This window comes from Scyliorhinus torazame, chromosome 2 (genome assembly GCF_047496885.1).
Source record: "Scyliorhinus torazame isolate Kashiwa2021f chromosome 2, sScyTor2.1, whole genome shotgun sequence".
Lineage (NCBI taxonomy): Eukaryota > Metazoa > Chordata > Chondrichthyes > Carcharhiniformes > Scyliorhinidae > Scyliorhinus > Scyliorhinus torazame.
The window spans coordinates 143188394-143205589 of record NC_092708.1 but is presented as its reverse complement, the minus strand read 5'-3'; the positions used below and the strand labels follow the sequence as shown (position 1 = coordinate 143205589).

The window sequence follows — 17196 nt, the reverse complement described above, 5'->3', positions numbered from 1 at the left end:
ACCTGGAGAACCGCTCCGGGAGGCAGAATCTAAGAATCATGGGAACGCCTGAAGGCATCGATGGAGCGGACGCTGGTGCATATGTGGCCACGGTGCTGGAGAAGTTGATGAGGAGGGAGCCTTTGAGCGGCCCCTGGAGGTCGACCGAGCGTACAGGGCGCGGATGAGGAAGCCACAAGTGAATGAGCCACCAAGGGCAATGGTGATGCGTCTCCACTGGTTCCTGGATAAGGAGAAGATGCTGAGATGGGCGAGGCAGATGAGGAGGCACGCCTGGGAGGGGAGTGAGCTTCGGGTGCACCAGGACCTGGGTGCAGACCTGTTGAAGAGGAGAGTCGGGTTTAATCGGGTGAAGGCTGCCCTCTTTAAAAAGGGGGTGAAGTTTGGATGTTGTACCTGGCCCGCCTCTGGGTGACTTTCAATGTCCGCGAACATTATTTTGGAACACCAGAGGAGGCGATGGGGTTTTTAAGAGACAATGGACTGACAAGAGAAGGAGGACATTGAACTGTGGAGGAGGTGTGAGGAGATGGGTGCTTTTTCTGTCCATTCCTCTGACTTCCTGCATCAGTTCCCATCCCCCTGCCACATTAGTTTAAACCCTCCCCAACAGCACTCGCAAACACTCCCTCAAGGACATCAGTCCCAGTCCTGCCCAGATTTAGACAGTCCAGTTTGTACTGGTCTCACCTCTCCCAAAACCTGTTCCAATGTCCCAGGAATTTGAATCCCTCCCTCTTGCACCATCTCTCAAGTCACATACTCATCTTATCTATCCTGACATTCCTACTCTGACTAACACATGGCACTAGTAGCAATCCTGAGATTACTACTTTTGAGGTCCTACTTTTTAGTTTAACTCATAACTCCCTGAATCCAGCTTGTAGGACCTCATCCCATTTTCTACCTATATTGTTGGTGCCTCTATGCAGCACGACAGCCGGCTTTCACCCTCCCCCTCCAGAATGTCCTGCAGCCACTCCGAAACATCCTTGACCCTTGCACCAGGGAGGCAACATACCACCCTGGAGACTCGTTTGCGTCCGCAGAAACATCTGTCTATTCCTCTTACCATTGAGTCCCCTATCACTATAGCTCTGCCACTCTTTTTCCAGCCCTCCTGTGCAGCAGAGCCAGCCATGGTGCCATGAACCTGGCTGCTGCAGCCTTCCCCGGTGAGCCACTTCCCCCAACAGTATCCAAAACAGTACATCTGTTTTGGAGGGAGATGACTGCAGGGGACACCTGCACTGCCTTCCTATTCTTCCTGGTGGTCACCCATTTCCTATCTCCGTCAGTAAATTTTAACTAGTATGACCAACTCATTGAACGTGCTATCTATGACTTCCTCAGCATCGTGGATGCTCCAAAGTGAATCCATCCACATCTCCAGAGCGTCAAGTGGTCTAACAGGAGCTGTAGTTGGACACACTTCTTGCACGTGAAGGAGCTAGGGACACCGGAAGGGTCCCTGAATTCCCACATCGCACAAGAGGAACATGACATGATATTAATGACACGGTTATAAAAAATAAATTACTAGCAGTGACAGAGATTACACTAGAGGTCGCCCAGGCTATGGAAAGTGCCACAATCAGGAAGATGGAACTGTAGAGCATGCAAGCAGGCAAGGTCCACCAAGTGTTGTGGGAAGCCACTGGTAGTCATAGCATCAGGGTTGAAGGTGTAGAAGGTAATCAGCAAAAAGACTTTGGGGCAAAAGAGAATGCAGTAGTAAAGGGAATTTGGTCCACAGACAGGGATTAATGGAGAATGCTACCAGTGATGGGGAAATCACCCCCAGGAGAGATGTAGGGTGCAATTTAAAAGAAATGAAACAGAGTCCCGTGTCAAGTGCGTTTACCACGTGTTTTCCAGAGCTTATGGTGCTGAGAAAAACTCTGCTATTAAACGGGACTCTGCTTCATTCTGGGGCTTCCATGAGGAACCCCCCGTGAGCTTTGCTCGCCAATGCAGGAAGAGATCAGAGCGCCATTTTTAAATGTCACCATTTTCAAATCTCGATTCCCCCAATGTGACCCCTGGTACACCCAATGCCCCAACTTATCTCTTGGCGAGGTCCTCGAGCCCTACACCTCAAAAGGAAAGGGCACCCCATGCCCAGTCCCTGGTGCGGGCAAAATGCCACCTTGGCACCGTGACACTGTCAGCCTGGCACTGCCACAGTGTTTTGAGTAACCCTGAAAACAGACCTGATGGATATGGGTTAAACAACATTGAGATGGGAGAGAGAGCCCTAATTATGATTGTGTTGATGGTAAACGGTCAGCCTCGCAAAATAGAGTGGACACAGGTGTTTCTGCTACAGTTGTAGGTGAACAAACAAATAGTCGTTTACGAGGTGAGGTACAGCCCCTGAAGTTTAGAAGCACAACGGCGAGGTAAGCCATGTATACTGGGGAAATTTTAAGGATCTTAGGAATAATCACAACGCCCGTAAGCTATTGGCACCAGTCAGCTCAACTGCCTCTAATACTAGCGAGAGGCCAAGGGCTAAGTCTGATGGGCCAAGGCTGGCTTTGCCAAATTAAACTAAATTGGCAAGAAACCTTCAAAATGAACGAAGGAGATTTTCATGACATCTTAAAAAGTACCAAGAGGTTCTCTAAGATGGGTTAGACAAGAAACAGGGCTTAAAAGCAAAGATTTGCTTGGATCCTGAGGCGACACCCAAGTTTTACAGAGTCCGATCTGCCCTCTATGCCTTGCATGAGAAGGTTGGGTCTGAACTCAAGATGATGAATTAGGCATCATCAAGCATTTTCATTGTTGGTTCCTCCCATCATGCCAGTGGTTATGCCAGGCCGAACCATTAGGACACATGGAGACTACAAATTAATCATTAATCAGGTGGAAAAATTGGACCGATTGCAGATTTTTACGCTAAATTAGCAAGAGGTTTAACTTTGACTAAACTTGATATCATAGAATCATAGAATCATAGAATTTACAGTGCAGAAGGAGGCCATTCGGCCCATCGAGTCTGCGCCGGCTCTTGGAAAGAGCACCCTACCCAAGGTCCACGCCTCCACCCTATCCCAATAACCCAGTAACCCCACCCAACACTAAGGGCAATTTTGGACACTATGGGCAATTTAGCATGGCCAATCCACCTAACCCGCACATCTTTGGACTGTGGGAGGAAACCGGAGCACCTGGAGGAAACCCACGCACACACGGGGAGGATGTGCAGACTCCGCACAGACAGTGACACAAGCCGGAATCGAACCTGGGACCCTGGAGCTGTGAAGCATTTGTGCTATCCACAATGCTACTGTGCTGCCCATGATATGAGCCATGTGTACCGACAATTATTTAGACGAGGCATCTAGAGAATCTTTTATTATAAATACCAACAAAGGGCTATGCCAGTATACCCGGCTACCCTTTGGAGTCGAATTGGCGTGTGCAATTTTCCAACGCAGTTGTATAGAACCTTGGTAAGGCCGCACTGGGGCTGTTTAGCACAGGGCTAAATCGCTGGCTTTGAAAGCAGACCGAGGCAGGCCAGCAGCACGGTTCGATTCCCGTAACAGCCTCCCCGAACAGGCGCCGGAATGTGGTGACTAGGGGCTTTTCACAGTAACTTCATTTGAAGCCTACTTGTGACAATAAGCGATTTTCATTTCATTCACTTGGAGTATTTCACACAATTCTGGTTGCCACACTACCAGAAGGATGTGGAGGCTTTGGAGAGGGTGCAGAGGAGGTTTACATGGGTGTTGCCTGGTCTAGAGGGCGGTTGCTATGCAGAGAGGCTGAATAGACTTGGACTGTTTTCATTAGAAAGACAGAGGTTGAGGGGTGACCTGATAGAGGTCTACAAAATTATGAGGGGCATGGATAGAGTGGATGGGCAGGCACTCTTTCCCAGGGTGGAGGGGTCAGTCACTAGGGGGCATAGGTTTAAGGCCCGTGGGGCAAAGTTTAGAGGAGATGTGCGAGGCAGGTTTTTTACACAAAGGGTGGTGAGTGCCTGGACGCTTTGCCAGGGGAGGTTGTGGCAGCAGATACATTAAGGGCATTCAAAAAGCACCTTGACAAATACATGGATAGGATGGGTATAGAGGGATACGGCACAAGGACGTTTTGAGTGTTTTGGCCAAGGTTGGTATCATGACCAGTACAGGTTTGGAGGGCCAAAGGGCCTGTTCCTATGCTGTATTGTTCTTTGTTCTTTGATGGAAAGCTTATTACAAAATCTACCCAAGGTGGTTGTCTATCCTGATGACGTACTAATAACAGGAGTGTCAGAATTGAAATATTTTTTAGGAATAGTGAATTATTACAGGAGATTTATTCCTAATCTTTCTACATTGTAGGCACCCCTACACACATTGCTCAAGAATCACCAGAGGTGGTATTGGAGAGAGCATCAGAAAGAAACCTTTGAACAGGTTAAACTAGCCATGCAGTCATCCAGTCTCGGTTCATTTTGACCCCTCAAAAGAGATCATTCTTGCCTGCGACTCGTCTCCCTATGTAATCGGGTTTTATCACATAAGATTGTATAAGGTGTTGGTGAGGCCACATCTGGAGTATTGTGTTCAGTTTTGGTCTCCTTACCTGAGAAAGGACATATTGGCACTGGAGGGAGTGCAGAGGAGATTCACTAGGTTGATCCCAGAGTTGAGGGTATTAGATTATGACGAGAGGTTGAGTGGACTGGGACTGTACTCATTGGAGTTTAGAAGGATGTAGGGGGATCTTATTGAAACATATAAAATTATGAAGGGAATAGATAGGATAGATGCGGGCAGGTTGTTTTCACTGGTCGGGGAAAGCAGAACTAGGGGGCATAGCCTCAAAATAAGGGGAAGTAGATTTAGGACCGAGTTTAGGAGGAACTTCTTCACCCAAAGGGTTGTGAATCTCTGAAATTCCTTGCCCAGTGAAGCAGTTGAGGCTCCTTCTTTAAACGTTTTTAAGAAAAAGATAGATACCTTTCTAAAGAATAAAGGGATTCGGGGATATGGTGTACAGGCCGGAGAGTGGACTGAGTCCACAAAGATCAGCCATGATCTCATTGAATGGTGGAGCAGGCTCGAGGGGCCAGATGGCCTACTCCTGTTCCTAGTTCTTATGTTCTTATATTAAGATGGAAGTTGGTCCAGGAAGGCTAATCGCCTATGCATCAAGGGCTCTGACCGATGTTGAACAAGCTTACCCTCAAATCGAAAAAGAGGGACTAACCATAATCTTTGGAATGAAGAAGTTCCATCAATATGTTTATGGACAGCATTTCATAGTAGTTATTAACCACAAATCCCTGCGAGGCTTATTTGGGGAGGATAAGACCACCCCTCCCATGGCTTCAGCTAGAGTGTAGTGCTCGGCTGTATTATTAGCAGCTTACAAGTATATCTTTCAGCATAGGCCAGGCACACACGCACATCAAATATGGTGCTTTAAGCCGCCTTCCCCTACACAAGAGTATACCACCTCCACCAATACCATAGGAAATTAATCTTGCACTAAACTTTCTTGATACAGTGCCCGTGTCAGCACGACAGGTCAGGTTTTGGACCCAGAAAGACCCGATATTATCTCGAGTCAAGCATATGATCCTCCATGGTTGCCATTATGATAACAGATGTGAGCAATTATGACCCTTTCAGATAAGAAAAAACAAATTAAGTTGTGTTACGTGTAATATTATGGGACGCAAGAGTGATCATTCCCACGCCCACTAGAAAGTTATTATTAGAAGAGTTCTACAGCGCCCAACCTGGGATGACAAAGATGGAAATGATCACATGCAGCTATATGTGGTGGCCCGGAATGAATACTGACAAAGAGTATCTGGTCAAACAGTGTGATCAGCAAAACCTGCCGCCTGTGGCCCTAATGCACCCTTGGGAGTGTCCAGATCGACCATGGGTGCGACTACATGTCAATATTGTGGGCCCATTCATGTTTTTGCTCATAATAGATTCTCACTCCAAATGGGTGGACAGACATGAAATGAGGTCCACCACCCCATCAGCAACAATAGAGAAATTGGGACAGACATTCGCCACCTACGTGTTGCCCGAGGTGCTAGTTTCAGATAATGGAACTGCCTGAAGAGTTTCATCTTTTCATGACAATCAACCATGTTCAATATCTTTGAACTGATCCCTACTTCCCTGCTTCAAATGGACTGGCTGGGAAAGACTTCCAAACATTTAAAGTCATGAAGAAACCGTCATCAGTCTCTTTACAAACCAAACTGTCCCATTTCCCGATCGCCTATAGAACAACACCTCATGTCACCACAGGTGTTACACCTACCGAATTGCTCATGGGTGGATGTATTTGGAACAAGGTTGAACCTGTTATTTCCGAATTTGGCGGGAAGGATGGAGGCACTCCACGCACAGAAGAAACATCACGACTCAAACAAAATTGAGAGAACATTGAAGTGGACAACGTGGTATATGTAAAGAATTTTGGTGCCATATTGGATCCCTGAAATGGTTGTTGCCAGAAGAGGTCCAGTATCATATGTGTAAGGACCCACCCTGTTAATTTCATTATTGCCCATTTCTTTATTTTTGCTGTTATCATTTTGATCCATGAATGCTTAATGGACATATATCTTTAAGTCTAGCAGGGGCAGTTAGGAATTCAAAATTTGGAAAACAGAATACTGTGCTAGCCTTTGGACAGCAAGAACTCAGACATTTTGGCACCCGCGAGGTGGGATGAGACTCAGTTTGATTGGTTGGCTGGTGACCAAGGAATTGGCCAAAAGGTCGTATTCTGCTGGGTAACAGGTGGCGATTGGATCCTACCCAAGTGAGATAACTTTCCAGGAAACTAAGGAAAGTGCAGTTGGTTCCTGGATGCTCAGAGGAAAGGACCTGCTCTTTCTCTCTCTTTTTCCAGAAAAGCTGCATAGTTATACAGAGACCAGAATGAATCTACAGTGAAAATCATTACTAATTGAAAGCATAAACCTCAAACTGAAAGCCTAAATTGAAGGAAGTTGTGCTAGAAGACAACCACTGAAACAAAAACGCTTATCCTTTTTACTTTTATCATTATTGTACAGCCCTCTTTTCTCCTCTGTTTCTGTCTGTCTTGTGTGTATGTAGAGGGTGGGGAATAGTTAAAGTGTGTGGGGGGGGGGGGGGGGTTAGGAATTTGATAATAGTTAACCGGTTGTATTTGCTGCATATTTAATCATAGTTATTGTTATTAATAAAATTAATTGTGTTTAAATTTACAGCTTGGTGACGGTAGTTATTGGACAGCAAAAGGCCAAACACTTTGGGTGTTTTCTGAGAACCATCTATTAATTTCAATTATGTTGTGACTCCTTGGCTCAAGTGGGGATGAAATTGACTGCACCCTAGCCCAGGGGGTTGTAAAATATGCAATAGATGTCCAAGGAAAAAGGGTGAAGAAACACCTGAACCATTTGAGAAGAATAAACTGCACACAGAACCAGTGGGGCAATCCGTCCCTTATATACCTGTCAGTGATATTGCTATGGATGGAAGTAATGCTGCAGCAAGCTACCCCAAGAAAGAACCGAGTAATGTCTCGGGGGAACTGAGGAAATTATCTGCATGACAAATCTCTGCAAGTTGAGAGTCAGCCCATTGAGGTTCAAACCAAACTTACCTCTACTGCTGGAGTAGCCGCTAGTGAATTACAATGCTCCCAAAGGATCAGGAAGTCCCCAGACCAACTTGGGACTATGTTGAGATCCGTTTGTTATAATATATTGTAAATAGTTCCTTTGTTATTGAAATGTGTTAATCAAGGACGCGAAGAGAGAGGGATGTGGTAGTGTAACCTGTTAAGAGGTGAGTTCTTGGAGGGTCATACGACCCGTTCAGCCAGTCGGGACATTCTGTTGCTGAGTTCAGGTTTTCCTGGCAGGGGAGGCCCAGCCAACCACATCGACATGTTCTGGGCATGCCCCAGACTTGTCGGGTTTTGGACAGTGTTCTTTGAAGCAAAGTCCAAGGTTGTAGGGGTGAGGGTGGAGCCAAGCCCGAACATTGCAGTCTTCGGGGTATCGGACCAGCCAAAACTATTCATGGGGAGGGGGCCGACGCCCTTGCCTTTGCCTCCGTAATCGGCCACTGAAGAATCCTGCTCGGTTGACGAACAGCAGCACCACCAAGCTGCAGACTGGCTATCTGACCTATTCCAATTTCTCCAGCTGGAGAAAATCAAATTCACCATACAGGGGTCGGAAGAAGGCTTCCACAAGGCGTGGAAGCCATTCACAAACTCAATAATAATAATTGCTGATTTGTTATGGGCCAGGGTTTAGAGAACCCCAAAGTGTATCATGGAGTTCACCTGACCCACAACGTTTAATAGATTGTGGTATGGGGAGCACACGGCCCACTCTACAGGTGTGGTACAGCAGAAATGGAAAAGTATTTTTTTAAAGCGAAACAATGTGTATTTTATGAACTCAAGTTCACCTTTTTAAAACATACAGTGAACATCTTAGCAACCATTAATTCAAATACAACCCCCAAAGAATACAATACTAAGTAATCCTTTAAGCTTTCCTTTTAACATGAATATGACTTAAAACACCTTTTACCAGAAGCACATCAGGTTAAAGTCATTACTGTTATTAGTTTTAAATCACCAGGATCGATTTGTAGTCTTTAGATTACAGAGACAGATTCATACACCTTCTGGCTGCGTCTGCAGCTATCCAGCTCTGAAAACGAAACTAAAACACACCCTGCAGCAAACAGCCTAAAACAAAAGTAAAAAGCTGACAGACAGCCCAGCCCCACCCACACTCTGACATCACTGCAGTAATAAACACCCATTTCTTAAAGGTACTCTCACTACAGATATTTATATACACACCCATTATAAACACCCATTTCTTAAAGGTACTCTCACATGACATATTGTCACAAGTAGGCTTCAATGAAGTTACTGTGAAAAGCCCTTGGTCGCCACATTCCGGCACCTGTTTGGGGAGGCCGGTACGGGAATTGAATCCACGCTGCTGACATTGTTCTACATTACAAGCCAGCTATTTAGCCCACTGTGCTAAATCAGCCTCTAATTGCTCCCCTAAACTTGTTCCAGGACCTGTTTGTAGCCAACAGCCAATAGAGCAAGACGGGTGGGGTGGGGGGGAGGGGGGGGGGCACGGATAGAAATAGTTGGGGCAGATGACAGGGGGCCAAGCAAGGCCACAGAGAAAGGACTCCACGTCAGGTTCAAAAGGTCCCAGTTCAGAACGGGGGCAAGCAGAGGCCGAACTAATCGTGTATGGGGAGCGGCACCACCCCCAGATTGAAACATGTAAATAAAACCGCCGAACGAGCCAAGCCATTGCACATCCACAGGGGGGGCACAGGAACGGAGGTGAGCTACCCCACATGTAATGCCTCCCTCTCCCGTCTTTTCCTTTTTTTTGTTGGGGCTGACACATGTAAATAACTAAAACCCTGAAAACATGTAATATAGAATGTGACGCCAATGAAATACTTAAATAGTTGAGAGGGAATGAGACAGCTGGGAGGGGCGGGGTAGGTGATATTGGTGTGGGGGGAAGGGGGGGGGAGGGGGCTATTCCTGTTATGATATGTTAATGTATGGTCTTTTAGTAACCCTTGTAAAAAAAATCATTAAAATCACAATAAAAATATTTCATAAAAATGTTTCCCCTGGCAGTTCAGAGTCTGCAGACAAGGAATATGGTAGTCTTTATCTCATTCTCTGTAAATAGTTACTTGCCTTAATAAACTGTTTACTGGTTAATCTACTTGGTGATTACCAGTCTTTCAAGAAAGTACAACTAGTCTGTGGGGCAGCTGTCCCAATTCTGGCACGAGCCCCCAATGGTGGATTCCATTCGGCAGGACGGATTTGCTTCTGGTGTCTAGGTCAAAGCTGGGTGATTCATCCAGTTTCACTTTTTTTCTCTATTTTCTTTTGTAGCCTTTGTGGCAACTAAGTGGTTTGCTAGGCCATTTCAGAGTTTATTTCTGTGGGTCATGTAAGGATTGCAGATTTCCAGGTTATTAACGAAATTTAAATTCCACCAACTGCCGTGGTGGAATTTGAACCCATGTTCCCAGACTTGAGCCACTGGATTATTAGTCCAGTGACATTACCATTATGCCACTGCCTCTCTTTAGATCTTGTGTCTCATAGACTGGAACTTCCCTCACTCTACTATTACCATCAAGTTCAGTATTATTCATGACTCCTCTGATACTGAAGCAGTACATACCCACATGGAGGAAAACCTGGATTATATTCAGAGTTGGGCTTCTGAGTGTAAGTTAAATACACACAGGACCAGTGCCAGGTAATAACTATCTTCTCTTGATCTTCAATAACATAACCATTGCTGAATCCCCCAGAACTAACCAGCAATTTCACTGAGTCAGCCGTATAAACACTGTGGCTACAAGAGCAGGTCAGAGGCTGGGAATTACGTCGTGAGTAACTCACGTCCTGACTCCCAAAAATGTGTCTACCGTCTACAAGGCACAAGTCAAGAGTGATGGAATTCTTTACACTTTCCTGAATGAATACAGGTCCAATAACCCTCAAGAAGCTTGACAACATCTTGAACAGAGCACGGCTGATTGATCAACACCCCATCTTCACTCCCTCTGCACAGTGGCAGCAGCGTGCACCATCTACAAGCTGCACTGCAGTAACTTGGCAAGTTCAAACCTGCGATCCCTACCATCTAGACGTACAAGGGAAGTAGATCCATGGGAAGAGCACTGCCTGCTTCTATTTCTTATGATCTTTCTAGCTCCAGATCCTGCCTGACTTGCTGAGTATTTCCAGTATTTTCTGCTTTTACCAGTTGATCTCTTTTTCAGAAGTGCTAAATATGGGAACAGAAATTTCAACATTGGAGTAACAGGAAATGTGGACAGCTGAAGGGGGCATGTTCCACAGCAGAGTTGCTTGGTGCTTTGCCCTTTCCTTAATAAGAAGGTGCCACATGCATAACTTGGATGTAAGTTCCCATCCAAGCTACACACAATCCTAGAACTATTAGCACCATTCCTTCACCGTTGCTGCATGAAAACCCTGGAACTCCCTCTTCTCACAGCACCATGGTGCACTTATGTCGAATGGACTGCAGAAATTCAAGAAGGCAGCTGACCTGCTGCACTTACAAATCAACAATGTTCCTTCCCACGCCAGAACCCTCAATGCTCAGGCTTCAAAGCACATAATTACCATCTACAATTTAATTGCAGCACAATGTCACATCTGTTCACCTTACCTTTTACTCAAAGGATCGCCACAGCAATGAATCCACTGTTATATAGATAACAAAATAAAACAAAACAAGGCACTTTAAAGTGGCACTCTGCCGATGTGCCTTGCATTAAGTTTCACTTTTACACTATTTCCTGTGCTGTGAGAAGGGAGGATTCTAAACATTGGGGAAGGAAGTGAGTTATAAGCAGACCTAACTGTCGTCACAATTGTTGAAAACATCTGGTCAGATTTTCTTGCCACCTTTTATCTCTAACATTTTCCAGTTCTGATGAAAGGTTATCTATACTGCTAATTCTATTTCTTATGATCTTTCTAGCTCCGGATCCTGCCTGACTTGCTGAGTGTTTCCAGTATTTTCTGCTTTTACCAGTTGATCTCCTTTTCATTTCTTACAGAAGTGCTAAATATGGGAACAGAAATTTCAACATTGGAGTAACAGGAAATGTGGACAGCTGAAGGGGGCATGTTCCATGCTTTGCCCTTTCCTTAATAAGCAGGTGGCACATGCAGAGACAGGGAATGATAGGCAGGGCAGTCGGAATCTGTAGAGAGAAGAGAAGTTATGGGGAGCTGGGATTTGCTGGAAACGTTTGTCATTACCTGCAGTGTATTCCATTATGGCGCTGAACTTCCTAGATATTATGATGTGCATGAGTTATACCATTACTTACGCCAAGCTATAATTTTCTGGGTCTTTTAAGCTGAGACCCTTGCTGAAATAATTAATAGCTCCGTGCTCATCAAAATTAATTTACCTGAATCAACCCTACTATGGCCATCAATAACGGATAGACCATTACTTAATGGCATAATAGTATTGGCAATGATGTTCTCAGAACCAATGAGCTAAGCGCTCAATATTTACAGTACAGCTGAGGATGAGCTTCATTTTATAATAATTGGTTGAGCATTTTCTTGCTAAGCAAATGGGTTACAAAACTTCCAATGGCTACCTATTGGCCTGCTTTATGATGTGAAAGTTTCTTTCATAACACGTGAAGCATTAGAATGACAGTTATCCCTGCATTTCTTCTACTGCCTCCTTTTAAAAACACACAAGGTCAAAATATGCTGTAGCAGGACTGCTATCAGCATCTGCCATCAGTTAGAATTAATCGCGTAGATGGAGGTTAATTTAATTTTTTGCATGAAGAGTTGCTGAAAGTGTGAACTGATAACATTGCGGTGAGGGAAAGAGGATACCTGGGATCAGAGTGAACATGGTCATCAATGGTGTATCTCCATAATCAATTAGATTGAAGAACTGTGAAATGAAGAGTGCCAAGGACTGAAAAGAAAATTTAAATCCAAGTGAGCGAATTCAATATCAAATTAGAAACACAAAGAGAGAAAAAAGAGGGAATGAAAGATTGAATTAAAGATAGGGGAAAAAAGTAAACACCTTAATTTAGTTTACACTTTTAGAATCTCCAGCAATAATTACAATCTTAAGAAATGAGACTCCACAATTGTAATATTGACACGGTCTGTGCGGAGTCGGCACGTTCTCCCCGTGTCTGCGTGGGTTTCCTCCGGGTGCTCCGGTTTCCTCCCACAAGTCCCGAAAGACGTGCTTGCTGGGTGAATTAGACATTCTGAATTCTCCCTCCATGTACTCGAACAATGCACGGGAGTGTGGCAACTAGGGGATTTTCACAGTAACTTAATTGCAGTGTTAATGTAAGCCTACTTGTGACAATAATAAATATTATTATTATTATTATTATTATTATTATTAACTTTCAGTGCCAGAGGGATTGGTTGGTAGTCATTCCCAGTTATTACATTGTTAATGGATACTTGTACTTGAAATGGACAAGACTTAATTCTGCAGCAAGTTCAGTTTGTATCTACTGTAAATACAGCAACTCGACAACAAATTCTCTGTTACTGTTGAGGACTACAGTGAAATGTTATTATCATAACACTAAGTTGATAAGCCAGCAGAAGGATCCCAGCTGAAAAAGAACTGGAGCTGGATTCTCCACCATCGGGATTCTCCATTTTGCCAGCAGCCCTGGGGTTTTCCGATGGCGTGGAGCTGCCCCAGAAGGGGAAACCCCATTGACCAGCCGGCAAAATGGAGAATCCCGACGGTGTGCAGCACCATTGGGCAGCACAGTAGCACAGTGATTAGCACAGTTGCTTCACAGCTCCAAGGTCCCAGGTTCAATCCCTGGCTTGGGTCACTGTCTGTGCGGAATCTGCACGTTCTCCCCGTGCCTGCGTAGGTTTCCTCCGGGTGCACCGGTTTCCTCCCACAGTCCAAAGATGTGCAGGTTAGGTGGATTGGCCATGCCAAATTGCCCTTCGGGTCCAAGAAGGTTAGGTGGGGGTCACTGGATTACGGGAATAGGGTGCGGGTTTGGGGAGAGTGCTCTTTCCAAGAGCCGGTGCAGACTCGATGGGCCGAATGGCCTCCTTCTGCACTGTAAATTCTATGATTCTATGAAATTTGGTGCGGCGGGACAGAGAATCTCACCCCTAAAGTCCGTACAAACTACAGGAGACTTGAACTGAAGAATCAACTGTTCGCCAGCAGAAGCCAACTGTACTGAAAACAATCGTAAAGGCTGCAACACGTTATCATCTACTCCTCGCAACTCAAGGACTGTTCTGTCTAACTTTTTAAAAATATTTACTTATTATTGGACACAATTCTTTTCTCTAATCTGTAGAAATGTAGATGCATGTGTTTTACCATTTCTCCTTGCCTTTTAGTAGCGAATAAAGTTACTCTTATCTTAACTCAAGAAAGCCTGGTTGAATTGGATTGGATTATTAATGCATCCATCACATTCTGCACAATCAAAAAGATCTGCACAAAATCCCTTCTACTAGGAGCAACTTTGAGGGTACAACTTTCATGGTGCATTGCATTGAAGCAGGACTTAAGGAGATAGAGGAAGGTGGTGAGTAGAGTAGAGGAAGGGAAGGGTTGAGGTGGCAATGAAAGTGTAGAGACAGAGGGAGAGAGAGAGGAATTTGACATACTCTGCTTAATATCTAAACCAATATATTTTAAAACTCCCCAAGCGTCTTTCCAATTTTAAATTAGATTCTAATCTTGTTCACAATACTATCTCTTGCCACCACACGAGAACAGGAAATCGGTGTTGCTGACATCATTGCTGTGGAATTTAACCCTGAAAAGTGTGGGGTGATGCATTTTCGGAGCACTAACAAGGCAAGGTATGTACAGTGAATGGTAGAATGCTAGGACGTTCAGAGGAGCAGAGGGACCTTGAGATCCATGTCCAAAGAGTTCTGAAAGCAGCAGAACAGGTAGCTTAGTTGGTTAAGAAGCCATATGGGATATTGTCTTTATTAGCTGAGGCATAGAATATTCGAGCAGGAAGGTTATGATGGAGCTGTATAAAACGCTTGTTGGGAAACAGCTGGAGTACTTTGTGTAGTTCTGGTCACCACACTATAGGAAGGATGTCATTGCACTAGAAAGGATGCAGGGGAGATTCACCAGGATGGTGCCTGGGCTGGAGCATTTCAACTACCAGGCTGCATCACAGACCGCAAGAAACTTCAGAGAATCGTGAACACAGCCCAGTCCATCACACGAACCTGCCTCCCATCCATTGATTCCATCTTTACCTCCCGCTGCCATGGGGAAAGCGGGCAGCATAATCAAAGACCCCTCCCACCTGCCTTACTCACTCTTCCAACTTCTTCCATCGGGCTGGAGATACAAAAGATTGAGAACACGCAACAACAGACTCAAAAACAGCTTCTTCCCTGCTGTTACCAGATTCCTAAACGACCCTCCTATGGACTGACCGGATTAACACTACACCCCTGTATGTTTCACCCGATGCCGGTGTTTATGTAGTTACATTGTGTACCTTTTGTTGCCCTATTATGTATTTTCTTTTTCTTTTATTTTTTTACATGTACTTAATGATCTGCTTGAGCTGCTCGCAGAAGAATACTTTTCACTGTACCTCGGTACACATGACAATAAACCAATCTAATGCAATCCTATGAAGAGAGGCTGGTTAGGCTGGGGTTGTTTTCCTTAGAGCAGAGAATGCTGAGGGGGCATGATAATAATAATCTTTATTGTCACAAGTAGGCTTACATTAACACTGCAATGAAGTTACTGTGAAAAGCCCCTAGTTGCCACACTCCGGCGCCGGTTCAGGGACACAGAGGGAGAATTCAGAATGTCCAATTCACCTAACAAGCACGTCTTTGGACTGTGGGAGTAAACCGGAGTATCCGGAGGAAACCCACGCAGACACAGGAGAATGTGCAGAATCCGCACAGTGACCCAAGCCGGGAATCGAACCTGGGGCCCTGATTGCGGTGTACAGGATTATGAGGAACATAGATAAGAAGAAACTTTTCTCCTTAATAGAGGGATCAATAACCAGGGGTAAAAATTTAAGGTCAGGGGCAGGAGATTTAGAGGGGATTTGAGAAAAGCTTTTGCTTTGAGAGGACAGTGGGAATCTGGAACTCGTTGCCTTCAAGGGTAGGAGAGGCGGGAACCCTCGCAACATTTTAGACGCATTTAGGTAAGCACTTGAAATACCATAATAGCAGGCCAAGTGCTGGAAAATGGGATTAGAATAAATAGGCACTTGATGGCCGGCAAAGACACGATGGGCCGAAGGGATTCTTCTGTGTTGAAAAACTGGCACGTAAACTCCGTCGGATTGCCACCCTGACTGAACTTCCAGTTGCTGTAATTCCAAAACCCCTGTCTCGCCCATCCTTCCTCACTGAGACTGGGTGAGACAGGAGCAGTGAAGGGGAGGTGGAGGGATATGAGATTTGGAATGGGGGGGAAGCAGGGATAGGGGGGAGGGCAGAATGGAGGGGAAGGGGCAGAGTGGATCATAGGGGAAAGGGCGGGGTGGATCTGAGGGGAAAGGCGGGGTGGACCGGACGGGAGGGGGTGGGGAGGATTCGGGCCTGAGGGAAGGGGATCAGACCAGAGGAGAAAGGTGGTCGACGGGGAGGGAAGGGTGGTCAGACCAGAAGTGGGGTTTGGAGTGGTGGTGGTGGGGGGGGGGGGGGGGGGGGTTGCCAAGCCGGGCTGGGGAAGTTGGGCTGGGCAAGGGGGTGGGCTGGGGGGATGTGGGTTGGGTCAGATGTGGAGAAGGAGTGGTGAGTGCCCTGGCAAATCTTGTATGTGCGGGGTGTCTCATGCGAGGCTGGGTCTGGGTTTTTAAATAGTTACTCTGGGGTTCAAAGTGATTTTTTTTCCTTCTAAGTCTTTCCAAGTAACTAGCAAGGCAAAACTGGCAGAACCCAGAAGCTCTGAGCTGGGACCAATCCGACAGAAGCTATTTAATTCTAGGCTATTGCCAGGTAAATTCTTACGTGGGATCTTTCTCGAGGGATTCCCCAGTGCACAATAATAATAATATAACAATAATAATCTTTAAATGTGACGTCAGGGAACCAGGAAGTTATAGGCCTATCTAGTGATTCTATGAGTAGCGCCCAATATCCCCTTGCGTATTTCCCTGGTTTTTCTCCATCATCAGCATAATAATAATCTTTATTAGTGTCACAAGTAGGCTTATATTAACACTGCAATAAAGTTATTGTAATAATCCACTGGACGCCACACTCCAGCGCCTGAGGGAAAATTCAGAATGTCCGATTCACCTAGCAAGCACGTCTTTCGGGACTTGTGGGAGGAAACTGGAGCAAGCCCACGCAGACACGGGGAGAACGTGCAGACTCCGCACAGACAGTGACCAAGCCGGGAATCGAACACGGGTCCCTGGCGCTGTGAAGCCACAGTGCTAACCACTGTGCTACCATGCCTTCCTCAGGGAATGAAATGAGATTCATTCTCATTTCATTCTAAAAGAGAGAATAAAACTTATAAAACAAAACACTCTCACGCGCATTCATTCTCTTAGCAATGAGCAATTTTATCTCTTCTCGGTCCTAACTGGGCTTCTTTAAGTT

At 45.4% G+C, this 17196-nt stretch overlaps 1 protein-coding gene across 1 annotated transcript in view; it reads right to left on the bottom strand.

Moving 5' to 3' along the window:
• The window catches only part of LOC140392541 (uncharacterized), a 34854-nt gene extending 23491 nt beyond the window's left edge, over positions 1–11363 (bottom strand). Inside the window, exon 1 of the mRNA XM_072477824.1 lies at positions 11255–11363. The gene's annotated coding sequence lies outside the window, so the exon portion shown is untranslated. The remainder of the gene's footprint in view (positions 1–11254) is intronic.
• Positions 11364–17196: the final 5833 nt, after the last annotated feature.